Source organism: Branchiostoma floridae, chromosome 3 (genome assembly GCF_000003815.2).
Source record: "Branchiostoma floridae strain S238N-H82 chromosome 3, Bfl_VNyyK, whole genome shotgun sequence".
In the NCBI taxonomy this organism is placed as follows: Eukaryota; Metazoa; Chordata; class Leptocardii; order Amphioxiformes; family Branchiostomatidae; genus Branchiostoma; species Branchiostoma floridae.
The window spans coordinates 9,414,699-9,433,022 of record NC_049981.1 but is presented as its reverse complement, the minus strand read 5'-3'; the positions used below and the strand labels follow the sequence as shown (position 1 = coordinate 9,433,022).

Genomic DNA, 18,324 nt, shown 5'->3' with positions numbered 1-18,324 from the left:
AATAAATAATAAATAATAAGAGTCAACCCCCCCCCCCTCAATCTACTATATATGAAAGCAAGTCCCTTTTTTCTGGTAGCATACCGGAAATAGCGCAGCCGCAAAACGTAAATTAATCAAACAACAAACTCCAGTAAAGATGCGAGTGAACTATCGAACTGGTTCGAACACATTTTGGGGTTCGTAGGAAAGTTGGACAAAATGGTCTGTTGACAACTTGAAGTTATTCGTTTTGCAATGCAGACCCTTTTTAATTTATGTGAGTTTAATGTAAACCCTTTCTACCTGCCCAACATATAAAGGTATAGCATTATAGCCCCCCCATTATCCCAAAGGCCCATAAGCCCCCTAGGGAGGGTTATTACCAAGGAGTGGGGCTGCAATTTTATGCTAATAAGTCATTAAGCATGCACAACACACATTACATCCTGCATCCAACATCATTACTGTCCTGGTGCCACGCTGACACCATTAGTCAAGTTCTAACCTCTGACTTCTGCTGGTAAAATCATGTAGAGCAGAATTAGCACTACACACAACTTTTCTCCCATTAGGCTTCTTCAATTTCATTCACTGGCTCTTGATTTTGGTTCCCAATAAGGCCATGTTGATTTGATTATATGGATCACGTCCAAATTCATATAAAATTACATCCATTTCCAAAAAAAGTTTGCAAGCATATTGTGCAAAGCAGCTCCAAAAAGAGAAAATATTTGCAGAAAAGTGCAGAAAGATATTGGAATACGGATACTGTTGTAGAATGCAAAAGTCTCTTTCAAAGTCAAAGATGTGAGAGAACAAAAATGAAGACACTATTGCTCTGTACATCATGTTTAGAGTGTGTATTTTGTTATTTGTTCAACCTTCCTGACAATTTTCTTGGACAAACATTTTTTGCATGCTCGCATCAGTTTTGGGGTTCCCAGAGGATGTCATCCATACAATCAAATTAACATGGCCTAAGGCCACACCAATTTAATTTCTTGGTTCACGGATTTGCTCGCTCTTATTTTTTGGAAAAAAAAATAAAAATAAAAATTACCACTCAGCAAATTTTCACCATTAATGAAACCATTCACCAACTTTCTGGTGTAGCAAATTGGCCTTTACATTATAAGCTCCTTTAAGTGTGGGTACAGGTGCTGTTACTGTACAATAATAGTGTTTTTGTACTTTTTTCAAGCCGAAAACTTTTTTTCTTATGTTTCGGATTAGTCGTTACCTTTACCCCAACCATTTTACAATTTTTATTTTTATTTCGCCCTCTCGCTCCATATTTTTTATGAAAAAATCCGTGAACCAAGAAATTAAATTGGTGTGGCCTAAATGATAAAATAAAACAACTAAAAGGAATAACAACTTTAGGAAATCTGTTTTACAAAAACAGTTCCTTAATGTAATACCTCTTTCTACACCAGCGAGAGAAATTTATAAGGGTCTTGATATGCATCTCATATGATAAATTTTGGTATATTGGTTCAAGTGAAGCCCTCACAAAAGAAGGCTATACTACATATACCACAAAAACATGCCATATCCTAAGGCGATACAGCAAGGGGTAATGTAACTGTACCAATTATCATGCAGTACCTATTATCGGTCACTGTTGATCCTTAAAGTCATGACTCTCCTTTATACAAAGCAATGAAATATATGTAGGTTTATATCCAGTTTAACAATAGCAAATGTATATACTAAACTCTTAAAATCCCTAACAAGTAACCCATGCATGACATATCTAATTGTAATTTTTTGTCAAAATTGTCTAGCATGTTTGGACAAAGTCCAGTATAATTCTTTAGGCAAGCAAAAAGTCTTCTAAAGACTGCATGCTTACCAGTAGCAGCTATAGTGGTAATTTGCTTTCACTGCTGCAGTTTCAATTTATGTCACTAGGGGGAGCTCTTCTACACAGCCGCCATCCAAAAAACATCTGTACCATAAAATACACATATATTCTGGCATTACCTACCTTTAACAATCAGCACGACAGCAGACCAATTGGCAGCAATGTAGCTGGAGGTGTGTCTTCATTCTGCCTCCTCATTGGTCAGCAGCACCAGGTCAAAGGTTTTTAAAACTTTCCTGTATGACAGAAAAGAAGAAGACAAATCTTATTTTATTTGCTGCAAAATTATGACAGACATAGACATGAAATTTGCATTATCAACTTCATAACAACAATCATAATCTTGCATAGAACATCCAATATGAAAATAAAATCTTTATCCTTGGATATACTGGGTGCATATGCACTGTTGTGCACCCAAAAGTGAAGTTGTGCATCTGATTTTTGACTATCAGTGCATCTAGATAGTGTATCTAGATATTCGTGAAGGATTACATGATGTAATTGCATATTCTTGACAGTTACATATGATTCACATGTATGTAACATATCAGAAAAAAAAAGAAAAAACGTATTGTACATTTACATTATCACTGTCACTAAAATTTCAAAGTTTGAATTTCAGAAAGGTTTGCAATTACCGGTAGCTGTTGCCAACAACAAAATTGTTTCTGAGTGCTTAAATTTGTAGGTTGCAGGAAATGAATCGCAAGCTCTGCACAAATGATAATAAAACAATTTACTAGACCACTTTCTCTTTCTACAATCAATAATCATTTCCCTTTTGCTCCTTTGTCCCTCCTTCTAACACTGTATCAACTGTGTTAGGTTTGCCTAGCTTGAGCCATGTTTACTCCACAGACAGCTACAGATAGAACATGTTTACATGGAATACAGCGTCAGGATGTTTTCTACGAGGTTTCAAAGGGTACGACAGGCGGACACAAATATCCCCGGACAGTACGGGCTAACGCGACTTTGTGTGTTCTCAAACACGGGTCTAACACGGACAAACTCAAGTATTTACTGGTCCAATCTTAGAGTTCATTAATCATTTCCTGTACGTAAATCTTACAAACTTCCCCACCATTCTCTTACATTTAGATACTGTTCAAATCAAAGTACTAACTTCGGTTACTAGTAGATCTAGATACTGTTCTACAGTATTTATGATTATATTATAAAACCCTATTGAACAGATTCAAAAGAGATTTTCAACAGTCACTGACAAAAGACAACGGATGCTTTCTCAAATATTTAGCAGATCTATTCTGAAGCTTGACTACCCGTATGTGATACTAATACTGGTAATAGTGAAAGGTTCTGAAACTTAAAATCATGCTATAAATGGCTTATCATAACAAAATGTTAAAACTTGAGTACTTTATTTTGTTACCATAGCTACAATTTTAAGAGTTACTGTTGAGTTGTTTACAACATCAAACATTAACAAATTGTGTAAAAGCAAAGATCTACTCCATTCTTATTCCTTCATAACAACAGACAATCACTAATAAAAAGTTCTTTTACAACTTAGATTTGTAAACTCACTGACCAGACTTTAACTCCATTCAAAAACAGCCTACTAGACTCATAGTCCAAGTCTTAAAACCTAACAAAGGCGACTAGCACTGCATATCCTCACAGAGATTCCCCTTTCAAAATAAGCCTTAAAACCTCTATTCAAAAGAATAACTTCTAAGCTTACTTGTGAGATACCCTTAATGCCTTGTCTCCATTCTCCCAAACTCTTGCTGCTTAAACAAGTTCGACACACACGTTCTAACTCTAAGTTTTGTCTGCCAAAACTTTGCCCCGAAACGTGGACAAAACTCCCTCCGAGACAGTCGAAGTTAGAACCCCTCCTGGCCCTGGAAAAGGCCCCTTGCTTTGACATTTTTGCATGGTAACAAAGAGGTCAGGATTTCTGTGAAAAGGGATCCGCTGCCCACTTGCATGCCGGCATTGTTCCCCGGGAAAACTCCCCGACTGGAAAATTGCGCCAAATGGAATTCAGCAATTTCTTCCTTCCGTTTCGCTTGAAGAAAAGGGGGGAGAAAAGAAAGAGAAGAAAGGGGTTGGGGAATTTCCATGGGAATGGTGGGAGCATCTGTCTGGTGTGCTGGGTGGTATAGGGGCCAGAGGGAAGGTACACAAACTTGACCTGAGTTTCAACTTGCCTGGATACAGGACACCAGTGCAGTAGCAAACAGTTTCAACCTTTGAACCGTTTCACAAAATTCCTACACTGGTTGAACATGGAAGAAACATTTAAATGTATTTAGCATGCTTACATAACATGTATGAAAGAAAAGCCACAAACACAAATGTATCTCAAATATGTCTTAAGATATAGAACTTCATGGTGAATAAGTTTGTCTAAATTAGTGTTGAACAAGACCTTCAAACACAAAATTTGGAAGAATTCCAACTTCTTGTGTAATTCAGAGATAGAGTGTTGCAAGTAACCATTTCTTTTTTACAAAGCTTTTTTTCACTCTTATACTTTCTGGAAATCTAACAAACAGTTATGGAATAATAGTACTGCCTAAATCAATTTGTACAAAGGCTTTGCAAGAACATTAAGCTCCAACAGTCTGTGATAGTTACTACACAACAGATAAAAATATTGCATGTTCAAACATACTTTAGCAGTCTTTCTGTGATCTCAGATTTATTGTTTTTGTTTATTCCTATGTAATCTACACGTAAGTAGCGTTAACATAACTTTAGATACAATGTAAATGGCTTGCAAAGAAATTAAAACCTCTGGATATCTGCTTGGAGATTAAAAACAACAACACCTACACGAAAATCCCTCAACTTGTGTTGACAGCAAGGTCATTAATAATCATTCAACTGACCTTGAACCCAACTACCCAGCAGCCTTTCAACCCTTATAATCTAATATTCAAGGTCATCCTGTCACCATAGCAACAGCTGACCCTCCCATACTTTAAACACATCTGGCGGCTCAACTCTTCCACCTACTGTGTTCAAGGGTGATGTTTTTGAACTTAAACTTGTAGGTTCAAAAGTATCGGCCCATAGAGACCTGCGACCCCGTGTAAACGCCCGTCTCGGTATCAAAGCGGTCGGCATGGTGCCGGGAAGACGCGGACTCCCGGTCTAGCGGAGGAAATCGGTTCGCTCGCCATGAAATAACGGAAAATTGAAAACCTTGGATGTGGGGCCAGGAAGTCTGAAGGGGATCAATAGGAGGTAGAGGGGGGCTTAAGCATTGCTAAGGCATTGCTCATTTTGTACTAAGGCCACAGCAAGTAACTTTTATGGATGACATCGACTGTTAGCTCCAAATATTATGTGTCAGAAAGAGAAAAAAATAGGCAATAAAATCAAGATGCCTAAATTTTCTAAATATTAGAGACCATAAATGTGGGAACATTTGAATTGATGTAATAAAACATGGTACACACAGTCAAATATTAAGTTTTGTTCCTGTATTCAAGAAGTTCAGAAAATGATACCAGTGTGGTAGCCTACTAATCATAACATTACTTACCAACTACAAATATACTCAAAATTTGGCATCAAATGTACCTCACTGGTGTCACTTAAAAATCTACAACTACACCCAAGGGTAGCATATGTACTACATATTTGTTTTCCTTGCCAATATGTCCTGACCACCATGTAATGATACAGTATTTTTTTCAACAGAAAACTTAAAAACCAGGAACGCCTAATTTTTCCGCAAAGTCCCAACAACCTTAAAATAATTTACTGTACCACAAATCTTATTTTTGCATGCTCTATACATGTTTGTCACTGTTGAAAAGTAAACCAAATCACAGAGATTTCAGTGAGGCACGATCTACACACAGTTTTTCCCGATATCGGCGAGCCTACAACCATTCGCCGACAGCTTTTTTTCATTGTCTAGATGGAACTGCTATATCGCCATTACGATATCGGGAAAATTTCTCCCGAAAGGTCCGGACCATTCGTACGAAAGCTTAGCAGGGGTCCCCGATAGCTTAGCAGGGGTCCCCGACAGCTTCCGCGCGCGTGTAGATGTGTCCCGACTTCGGGAAGGCTCATTAGCATACAACGTGGGCTCATTAGGCTATATAGCTGTTTATGACTGCAAGCGCCACGGGTGTCCCGCGGCCAGCGTTCCAGATCCCTCCCGACACATCCACCGATATCGGTAAAAACTGTGTATAGATTGGGCCTGAGTAACAAAAGCTTTTTGATCTGTCGGTGACTTCCTGAAATGGTCATCTGTTGACTGTTGTGGATTTTGAACAAAGCTAATCTGGTGTTCAGTTACAGGTTGAGATTAATCCTTTAAATCCTGTTTATAAGGATTAGGCCAGGCTAATGTAATTCCTTAGTTCTTGGCATCCACAATCAGACCTTATCTAATATAGGGCAAATACTTGAAAGAAATTATTTCATCAGAAGATTTGCAAATAACAAAACAATTTTAATAGCAGATCTGTGTTAAAATTGCCAAATCACATTAATTTTTTAAAAACATTTCTAAACTAGAGTTCGGCGACCTCATACCTCCATGAAAATTTAGAGCTTTCGTAACTTTCATGCAATTGACTAACACATTAACATAATTCATGCATGGTGTTGTTCATCATTGACTAACGTACACATGTCACAGTTATAAAATTCCCATTATTAATCATAAAGCGGTTTTGCAATTTTTACACAAATTATGCAAATAAGTTCCTCATTACCATATTTGGTATCTGCTTATATTCCACCTATCGTAATTAACATGTGTTACATGTATTGAGGTCCAGTTATTGAAAACAATGGAACTATAGAATTTCCTCATTAATTATGCAAATTAAGTCCTCATTTGCATAACATGTATATCATTATGAACATCTTTGGTTAAGCTACCCGCATGCCTGAAATGCAGGCAATCCATCGTTTCTTTCTGCAGTTATCCTCTTTGGAGTGTCTTGACAAAAACACCCATGCAGTTCCACAATTAAATGTTAGGGAGCTGAAACTTGCCCCACTTTTTTATGACACCAAAAGCTATCTACCACCAAAATATCAAGACCATAGCATGTCTGGAACAAGAGATACATTGAAAAAATGCTATGATAGAATATTCTCATTAATTATGCAAATGTACTCTTGTTTTGCATAATTAGTATTTTATCTTGTAAAACATTGTCTAAGGTACCTACATACCAAAAATGATGAAAATCCGTTGTTCCCTTCTTGAGTTATCGTCTTCAGAAGTTTTTGACAAAAATACCCCTGCTTTCCCAAAACTAGACGCTAGGGGGCCCAAACTTATGTCACTTATTTCTGAGCACAAGAGCTATCTAAAACTTAAAAATCGTGACCATAGCTTGCTCAGAACACGAGATAGCAAACCCAGAAGTTGCGCTGCAGTACCAAGGGAAGCCGCTAGGGGGACCAAAATCTAATCATTTCCAGCTTTCATCACACCCTACCAACACACCAAGTATGAAACCAATCCACCAAGCCGTTCTTGAGTTAATTTGTTTACACACAGACAGACAGACAGACACACAGACACACAGACAAACACAGGGTAAAATATAACCTCCATGACATTTCATGGAGGTAATGATAAGACCCACCATATGCATTCATGGCTCATCCCTAAATACTCTCCTCACCTTTAAACATTACAGGACTGTCCCCAAACTTTACCCTCCACAAAAGGACTCAAAAGAGGTGAGGAATCTTTGACTGTGTACCCCCATTATGACACATAACCTACAATTTTCCCCTGTTTGGGGCCAATGCCATTCAAAAGGAAGGGGGGCAAGGCACAGGGCAGGTGGTCTTGCCCTATGATTTGTTACAGCAAGAACAAAGACACATGTACATTACTTGAGACCAGCTAGGGGCCCGAGTGCTCCTATGTGGTCTTGCATCTAGGGCTGTTGACTGTAGGTTTAAATCACTAAGAAACAAGAGTTCGTAGACCTCAGGCCTGCATGAAATGTATTGGGTGTCTGTAGACCTATTGTGTATTTTTTTCCCTTTTTGTCCGTGTTTGCGTGGTTGGAAAATGTGCACCATGCAAAAGTATGAAATTCCATTTTCGGAATGTGTAAGTTTGGGCATGGATGAACATTACTTATTTTGGATTTCTTAACCATGTAACCAACCACAGTACCTTGAATTTGTTGAGACGACTTTTCCTAACTTTTTTTGTCTCAGATGGCCCTTGTAGTTATTCTGTCACATATGATATATTCAGTACTGATATCTTCCTATTTCAATGTACTGACCTAATGCAGCTGCTAAATCTCCTTAGTGTGGCAATGATATTCATTAAAGATTTATTTCTGGAGTGCTATAACACTTGACACTGGAAGGTTATTTGCATAATTTGACCAATTAAGTTTTTACAGTAGTTCCATAGACAACATAGAATAGTGGTAGCCCCCATCCAGCAGCAACAGTTAGTCCCCAGGGTGATATGATATTTTTATTCAACCATCCAACTAAAACCTAAACCTAAGTGACAAAATGCAACAAACGATACCAAATTTAAAATAGAACAAAGCTTCTACCACTTAACCATGTATGTACTATAGATTAAGCAGGCCCAAAAATCAAGCGACCATGACTAGCCCCAAACTACAAATTACCTGCATACAATACGGAAATGGCATCCCCAAAGAAACAACAAGAAACACAGGAAGATAATAATAATAATAATAATAATACATACCTTTCTCTTACACTGCAAGCTCTATACATTTCTCCTCCACTTTAGAAAGTTGTATCTTCTTCTGATTGCCAAACAGGGTAAAGGAACTTGTACCAGAACTTTAAACTCTCAAAACACCACAAAGACTAAGAAGCAAACTCAAATTGTACCTAACAGCAACAGATACTAGTACAAACTGAACTCATCTGGCTGGAAACACTGTTGATACAAAGTAACATGATACATTGAAGGTGGCAGAAGCCAGTGCAAAAACAGATGACAATTCTACACCTAAGCTTAAAGACCTATCAATCAACCCAAACCCAACCAAACCAAGCAGATATTGGGGGGATGCCCCAACCACACAAAAACAGGGTCAACCTACAGTATCAAGTTCAAGCACTAGGAGGCCCAAAATCTAACCTGACCACCAGGACACCAGCAACAACCCACGTAACAAATAGCAACACGATGGCACCTTGCGTTCCGGAGATACAGCGCACGCGCAGTGCCCGCACAAAAGGTAACCTGGAATGTCAAGTTCACGCACCAAGGGCGCCAAAATCAAAATTGAGAATTATTCAGCCACCGCCAACACATGTGCCAAATATCATTGCGCCCGCACCAACCGTTCAGAAGATATAGCTCCGGAAATAACACAAAATTCGACCTGCCGCGTCAAGTTCAAACGTGACAAGGCCCAAAGTCAATCCTAGGCAACAGGCAACAACTTCCCACCCATGCACCAAAAATCGTCGCAATGGCGCGTATCATTCCGGACACACAGCGCCAAAAGTGCCCCAAAAACACAAAAAATGCCACCTGCAATGTCAAGTTCAAGCGCCAGGAGGCCCAAAATCAAACCTGAGTGTCAGCCACCACCCCCAACCCGCGTACCAAAAATCGTCATGCTTGCACCATCCGTTCTCGAGATACAGCGCCCTAAATCCCCAGCTTCCAAATTTTCCCACGCCCGTGAAAACCATACCTGCATACATGCAGGTAACTACAATGTCATGCCCTTGGAAAATGCACTTTTCTGTTTTCACAAATTTCCTCACTAGAATCAGTTAAAAATGAGTACCTAGCTTTCGTTAGGGGCGTCCCTCGGATAAGCTGGAGGTCCTGTGTTTGAAGAGAGCCACACCTCCAGCATATAAACTAATAATAAAGAACCCACCACACTTATTGAAAAAAAGTAGGGGTCCTTTCTACTAGTGTGAGTGGATCTACAGTCTTGTATTACACAGCTTGTATCTACTCTGACTCTGTGTCTCAGGTTGAGATTAGTAAGACATCAATCACATTTGATTGACAGCTGTCGAGCCCACTGACAGTGAGGTGTCACATCAATCATCCTCATCAGTTCCAGTAATTTGGGTAAGGACAAAAAAAATCTTTGGGGAAATTAGGATTTGGTAAGAAGTGGTAGGGTAGTCTTGTGGTTAGATTTGTTGACCAAAATTCAAATGTTAGGGATTTAAATGTTAGGTTGGAGCAAGAATATAACCTCCTTGGTTAGAGTCTCTTGCACTAGCAGGCCCAAATGGTGTACAAATACATTTCGTCACTGGACTCAAGTGAATATGAGTAACTAGCTTTGGTATTTAGCGATATCCTTTCAGATTAGATGTATGAGAGTCATACCTGGAGCACTTTAAAGAACCCATCACTTTTATCGAAAAGATATGATAAGGTCATCTGTGTGTTTGCAGCTATAACTTAAGATAAAGATCCCTTTGAAAGATTTACAACGATTTTGCTATGTCATAGTATGTGGGTAGTTATTGAGGTCCCAAAGAAACATGGCAATTTGGAGGCCCCCCTAGCAGTATGACAGTCTGACGCTCCCTTCCTGAAAGCAGTGTGGTATAGCAAAAGAAAGCTGGTCAGTCTGGAGAGGTCAATAACCTTAATTTGGACACCTGGCTTTTTGAGAATCAACTATCAATTATCATAACACATGGCAAAGCTAGCGCTATAGCATTAAGAAATTTAAAAAAAAACATTTCACCAAGCTAGGTATGAAATCTTCAATTTCTTCTTGAATCTAGCATATCTACATAACGTATCTACATGTCAGAGAATCTAGAGATAAAATTTGAATGGCTTACCTACTTAAACCACTTACCTGTATATCTGCAGTAAAAGACAGGTGTTATTTTAAGCCCTTTAGGTCACACCTGTGCTATTTATAGAAAAGTCCCATCCAGGATTATGTCTATCACAATTGTGGCTTCTTTTTTTCTTCTTTTCAAGTGGGGTATTTTTTTATCTGGAGTGAACAAACATATTCCAGCCAAATTTTACATTTCAATAGAAAGGGTTACAGAGAAAGAAAGGCATTGAACTGATCTTTATTGTACTATTGTCTTGTGAACAATAGTGATTGTGAGTACCTAATTACAGTTATCTTTGTGTGAGGAGTGCTTGGATTGACTTTCAATAGACTAGGAATACAGTATTCATGGCTTCCAATTGGATTGTGAATTTTTCTAAGTCACTTAGGCCACACCAATTTAATTTCTTGGTTCACGGATTTTTTCATAAAAAATATGGAGCGAGAGGGCGAAATAAAAATAAAAATAAAAGTTGTAAAATGGTTGGGGTAAAGGTAACAGCTCATCCAAAACATAAAGAAAAAAAGTTTTTAGCTTGAAAAAAGTACAAAAACACTATTATTGTACAGTAACAGCACCTGTACCCACACTTTAAGGAGCTTATAATATAAAGGCCAATTTGCTACACCAGAAAGTTGGTGAACGGTTTCATTAATGGTGAAAATTTGCTGAATGGTAATTTTTATTTTTATTTTTTTTTTCCCAAAAAATAGGAGCGAGCGAATCCGTGAACCAAGAAATTAAATTGGTGTGGCCTTAGGACTTGGTCTATCCAGATCTCTGATGGTTATACTGTTTTTGGTTCTATAACTCAAGATCCCTTTGACGGATTTATATGAGTTTTGGCGGGCAGGTAGTCACTGAGGTCCTGTCGATTTTGGGCCCCCTATCAGTGTGTTTAGGTGCTACAGTCACTGACACCCCTTTTTTCCTGAAAGCAGTGTGGTATACTCCTAATCTCCAAGCAGATCCTACGGTAGCATAAGATAGTATCAAAAGCTACCAGAGGAGTGAAGCCGGCTTAGGAGTGTGTTTGGGTACCGGAGATCTGCCTCCACTGAAACAGGGAGGAGCATTTCTATTCAACAATGGTGTTGCTGCCCCTCCCTGTTGCCATGTGCTAATTATTTTACGAGCAACTTGCACTGGGACAAATTCAGTGACTAACACATGTCCCAGTTGGAAGTTAGCATCAAACAGGAAGGAGGGCAATTAGCACCTACACTGCAAGCACAGTTTGATTGGGAAACAATTGGATGTTAATAGCCTTTGTTCTAGCCGACTGGCGGCAGATTCTACATGGCAAATGGACACCTCTTGGCTGACTACACTCCTTGGCCAGTTTGGTACTATTTTATGCCATTGTAGGATCTGCATAGAGATTAGTATACTCCATAAACAGCAGGTAGATACAGAGGCAGCGGCAGCAAATTTCATATGGGGGGGGGGGGGACCTTATCTGACAAGGATTTCAGCACATGGACCACTGGAAGGTGTGCCAATCCTAGGGGGGTACTGGGGCATTCTCCATATTTTAGGGAGCTTCATAAATGAATTACAGTTCACAACATACAGTTCACAATGGGACAAAAAATGGTTCAATAAATGTATAATAATCAAATAACAATATCTTTTCCAGGTTGTCTACTGCTCTAATATGATAATCTTATCATTGCAACATGAAGATAAATTAGTGCTAGACAAGTCCCACTGGCATCAGCCTTCCTGATCTAGTTACGTGAAATATTCCTCATGTCCAATCTAACTATAATCACTTAGTTGAATTATCAGTGAAATAGTGTAAGTGTGCAATTACCAGTGGCATACACATTATAGTAAAGGTTACCAACATTAATCCTAATTTCTGTAGTGACCTTTAAAATATTCTGTAGGTTTAGTGTAGATTCATTCATTTTTACAGTGTGGCGAAACTGCAGAGTTTTTGGCATCGAATGCAGAGGTCCCTGGTTCGAATCATGCTACGAATCTCGTGCCCTTGGGAAAGGCAGTTCACATGAATTTTCTCACTCAACACTGACAAGGTGTAAGTGAGTATCTAGCTTCAGTTACTTGGACAGGACAAAAAATGGAGGTCCTGTGTTTGAGCAGAGTCACACCTCGGGCACATTAAGAACCCACCACACTTATCGAAAAGCCGGTGTGAGTGGATCAAACAAATCTGTCTGGATATGCAGCTTGTATTTTACAGTACAAACCTGTTATGCTATGGCATGAGATGGTTTACTGAGTACGCAATACTAACAAACGATATGTGAAATAGTAAATCTTCGTACAAAGATGTTAAGTTGACCAATTCAGCTGCATAAAATAGTTATTACAAAATCCAAACGAAACAAAAGATAATTTTGGTGTGGCCTAAGCCTTGTAAGAGCCATAAGGACTGTAAACAACCAGACATGAGAGAAATCTGAACCTCTTATCTACCCAGACCCCTGCTCGAGCGCCGGTCAAAACAGCTCAGCGTGAGGCTTTGCTGCTAAAGAAGATTATGTAGGGGAAGGATAAACAAGTTGATGCAGATTTGTGGGGCTAACTCCCACACTGTATGTGAGAGCACTTCCCTTTTACATAGAGGGTCAGCAAGGCATGGCGCATTCCTGTTAGCCTAGACTGTAATATCTCCAAGAAGAATACAACACGGTGTATTCCGTGTCACCCTCAGTCCCAGCACTCCTGTGGGTTGGGAAACCATCTGGTCGACCATGTTGTACTTTATTTATGTCATATGAACCCGATAAAACACACTTTTCAGTACAAAATACGCCAAAAGTTCAGAAAATTTGGTGTCCTCAAACAAAAAATGGGAACAACAGCAGGTCTGAATCCGGCATTCAAATTATCCATAACGGTGCACCTGGCACAATAAAGTTAATTTCAATTTGAGTGATTCTATTGAAGCCTAAGTTGTCACCCAATCTGAAACACATGTATTATTGAACATTATCATGGCCCAGATATGACATAATAATGACACAAGTACTGGTAATATGACTTTGATCACATAATAAAAATCACTGTAAGTCCACAAAACCCTCCTACGTCCTACTTCCGAATGGAATGCCCCAAATATGAATCACCTTCGTTTTCCCGTGGCACGATATGATTTGTACAGTATGCTGCGGTCAGGAGGGCTTCTTTCTAGGGATGTTGTTAATATTACATGCACTATCCCCCCATCTATTCCCACAGCATAGTCTGTAGGGAACATTTGCAGAATCATTTTTCATATCCAGCTTTGGACATGACAACCGCATTCCGATACATCACAGAAAAGAACACGGATTCCCAATAGGAATCCTGAACATTACAGTTTTTAGGTGTTTTTTTGCTTTGTTAAAATTGTTACATCTTGTTTTGAGGGTTAAAAGGACAATTAAAATGATTTTATGACATTCTATTACTCATGAATAACTAATGCCCTAAAATATATGGCAGAAAATTTTCAAATTTCAAAAATCTGGAAGCATAAATTTCCCCAATTCAAAAGCCAAAATTTAGCATGTGCCACATAATACATATGTATTATATGTTGTTTAAAATTTCCCCGGTACATCTCATAACATTGAAAAGGTCAATTTCAAATTCACATGACACAAGTGACAAAATTCAGAGGTCACAAACGTGCTACTAAATGTTTCTACCTGTGTAATGTTACCCAATGATTGGCCTGCAATTCACCACCAATCAGGTTATAAAACTGTCAACTTCTTTTCCTCTGATTGGGCAAGACTCTAAACAGGTTATTTAGAGGTCAGTCAATTGGACAAACTTGATAACACATATGGTGAGTCCTGAAATTTCACAGGCCAGAGACAGACTCATTAATATCAACACCTTCTTTCCACCAAAATCAGCAAACAAAACTTTGACAGATTTCTTAACAACTTTCATTGATAAAAATCATATTACAGTATTTTACAATTATTTATGATATCGAAGGCAAACAAATCCAATTATGGTTACTCTATTGTTGCTAAGCCGTCTTGTGGAAAAGGGGCCTTAGATAAATACATGTTTCTAGTACTCTAGCTTTAATTACAAAGCTATGTGAGAAAAGGTGATAAAATAATAGGATACGGCAAGGAGAGAAAAAAAAGTAGCTAAAATATACATGAAAACATTGTTATTCTGAAGCAAGATTGTAGCACAAAGTAATTATAGTGATATTGCAACCAAAGTATTGTTAGATCTATACTACATTATAATATAAGTCCATACACAATAAAAATACACGTACATATATCAGCAACTCATCTATTTTTGCCATCTAGTACTCTTTCACCTATGGCTAATATTGTAACAATATCATAGATAATGCATTCAGTCTGTAAGGGTCAAAAGATTTCAATCTATATACGAGTAAAAAGCTCTATTTTTCATAGGTCTTATACAAACATAAAGATTCTATCTGACATATGTTCCCATGGAAAAAATCCCACTCAAATAAGGAAGGGTTAAAAAAAAACAGGAACAAGGTCAATCTGCTTAGCAATCCCCCGAGATTTCCCATGAACAGTTCAAGGATTTTTCTGTTTGTTTGAAAATCTCCTCAGAAATTTCAACACCCCAGAAGATGTAAGCAAAGCAAGGAGAGGTCATGTTTTGTACATACCTGCCTTCTACCACACCTCCGGTTTGTCCACAAGCAGTAGTCTCTAGTGTACGACCATCCCATTCATGAATTATTCAAAACAGATAATGGCCAGGTACTATTCAGGACACACATTGGATTGTATTACAGTTTTAGGTACAGCCAGGTGCATATAGATCCTGGCTGTCCATCACAATTAGCAGGTCAACCAATGAGAGAATGACAATTAACTGCTCAACCAATGAGAGAATGACAATTAACTGCTCAATCAATAAGAGAATGGCAATTATCTGCTTAACCAATAAGAGAGTGGCTACATGTCTGTGAAAATTTTTTGGTCACAATTCTTTCTTTATTTTGCATTTCTTGTTGATTTTCTACATTTTGACATAGGAGGGTAGGGGAAATGGGTGTGTTTAGTACTAGGTAAAGTAGGCTACTTGAATTTCGCTCTTTTCCTGGTCTTTTATTTGGGACATCCTGTAATTTAGTGTAAAGGCCAGACAGTGTGACAGAGTTTGTTATCTTTGGGAGATGTGAATTGTATGTCCCAAAATGCATAATCATCAGCATTTGAAAATAGATATTAAACATTGCCTATTTCACCAGCATCATTGCTAAAAAACTTGTAAAAGACAGACATCTCTAGCCCCACCCAAATCGTTATTGTCAATCAAAAAACACTTTCCTTTTTCTAATCAATGGACCAACTTAATTAGGACAGCAAATCCAGTCAATCAAGACCCCATAGCTATGCACTCACAGGGCTCGAAATACCACCTGCATATGCAGGTTAGTGCAGGTGAAATTGGAGCTGTGCAGGTATTTCTGGTGTTTACCTGCACTTAACCTGCACTGGTCCATCTACTGGGTTTTATACATAAATGTCATATGATGTAAGTGTATGTGGATTGTTATTAGCTGCATTGAATGTTACTACCTATAAAGTATAAAAGAAAAAATAGCAATGGTTCCTGAACACATTTAGTATGATCCATACTATGTTCCTAACTTCAGAGTGGTGCAAATTGTCTGGTGCAGGTAATTTTCAATGTTACCTGCACCAGTGCAGGTATGCAGAAAAATGTATTTCGAGCCCTGACTCATGTGTTAATCATGAATGTGTGAAAACAAAGTAATGACATTTATTGAAATGTTGAACTGCTAATAACCAAATTAAACCTGTCATTCAACTTGATATGAACGTTTCCTCACTAACCAGTCAATCAATCAAGACCCCCTAGCTATGCACTCATGTGTTCTTGATGACCTTGTAAATACAAATAATGACACTTGTTGAACTGCATCAGTGCTAATAATGACCTAATATACTGGTAAGTGTAAAACCTGTCGTTCAACTTGTGACCCCTTTCCTCCCCAAAATGTCAATCAAGACCCCCTAGCTATGCTCACAAGTGTTCTTGATGACCATGTAAATGGGCACATAATGACACTTGTTGTGATGTGATATTACTGCTAAGGTCCAAATAAAAACTGTCGTTCAACTTGCAACATGAACATTTCCTCACTAACCAGTCAATCAATCAAGACCCCCTAGCTATGCACCCATGTGTTCTTGATGACAATGGATTACAAAGTAATGACTTGTTGATCTGTGGTATCAGTACCAATAACCAAAGCCCTCTTTTTTACAATATGAACTTAAAAAGATTAACAAAATGAGGATGTAATACAATAAGGCCACACCGATTTAATTTCTTGGTTCACGGATTCGCTCGCTCCTATTTTTTGGGAAAAAAAATAAAAATAAAAATTACCACTCAGCAAATTTTCACCATTAATGAAACCATTCACCAACTTTCTGGTGTAGCAAATTGGCTGTTACTGTACAAAAATAGTGTTTTTGTACTTTTTTCAAGCTGAAAACTTTTTTTCTTTATGTTTTGGATTAGCCGTTACCTTCATCCCAACCATTTTACAATTTTTATTTTTATTTTTATTTCGCCCTCTCGCTCCATATTTTTTATGAAAAAATCCGTGAACCAAGAAATTAAATTGGTGTGGCCTAATCTAGACATACAGGTAGATATGGGAAAATGCTGATTTAATTACCATCTAATTTTTTTCCCGGATTATCATGAGCAGGATTTTGGAGTCGGCAGTTCCTTAGTCAGTTAGTGCCACTTTCCTTGATCTCGACTCTAGTCTAAATCTAAGGACTAGGAAAAAAATGTTCTGCTTTCCGTTCACCTGGTTAGTAAAAGCTAGTACTATACCGTTTTTTTTCAGGGGTCAACCACTGGCAAGGAACATAAAATTTTGATGATCCATATGACATTTGAGTGATGAAAACATTGTAGAATCACCTTCCAACATGTTCTCCAAATTTCCGTTGCAAAAGAAAATTGTGTTTGTCAAACATAGTGGCAATGTAAACCCACATGCATTTAGAATATGATATTGAAAATACCAGTGTCCACTGTCAAGATACATTTCAGTTCAAGAATGATTATGAAATTGGAAACACAACATTAATATTCCAATGCCAGGCACAATTATATCTATATTATCTAGCAGCTATACCATTTTTTTTCAGGCCAAACAGCACATGATATATACAGTACATGTAGAGAGAATGAGTCATGTAGGTAATACTAATAGACATGCTACTGCTGTTTCACAAGGCCATTTCAGTCGTCTCTAGGGAATACAGGTCTATCACCATTAGTTCTGCTGGGATTATGGACCAACCACTGATGGAATTTCTCTCTCCTGGCATCCACAAGTCCAGGCATTCCTTGGGGAATGGTAACAGTAGATGGAGAGAAATTCGAACCACTTCTAATGCTAATGCATTGGAAATGTGTAACAATTCTGGACTACTTTTGGGGACTGAAATGTAAAGAAAACTGAAATGCAAAAGCATATTTTCCTAACCAAAAGAACAACAACTTGAAGGAGTTTACCAATGTATATAAGATGTGTTGTGTTAGGTGTTTAAGAAACATAACATTTGATTCCCAAGACGGATTCATATCTCCAATGTTTATGCTTATCTGCTCAAGCATGTAGTGTGCCACTTAGAGGTACTCTC

At 38.2% G+C, this 18,324-nt stretch overlaps 1 protein-coding gene across 2 annotated transcripts in view; it reads right to left on the bottom strand.

Annotated features, from left to right (window-relative positions):
• LOC118411611 (adenomatous polyposis coli protein-like) overlaps positions 1–18,324 on the bottom strand; it is an 83,676-nt gene that overhangs the window by 63,514 nt on the left and 1,838 nt on the right. The window contains exons 1-2 of one of the 2 annotated variants that reach the window (XM_035814074.1): positions 15,291–15,312; positions 1,973–2,085 (exon numbers count right to left, since the gene is read on the bottom strand). The gene's annotated coding sequence lies outside the window, so the exon portion shown is untranslated. Of the gene's footprint in view, positions 1–1,972; positions 2,086–15,290; positions 15,313–18,324 lie in introns of those variants that run through there. The other variant, XM_035814073.1, reaches the window with a different exon arrangement.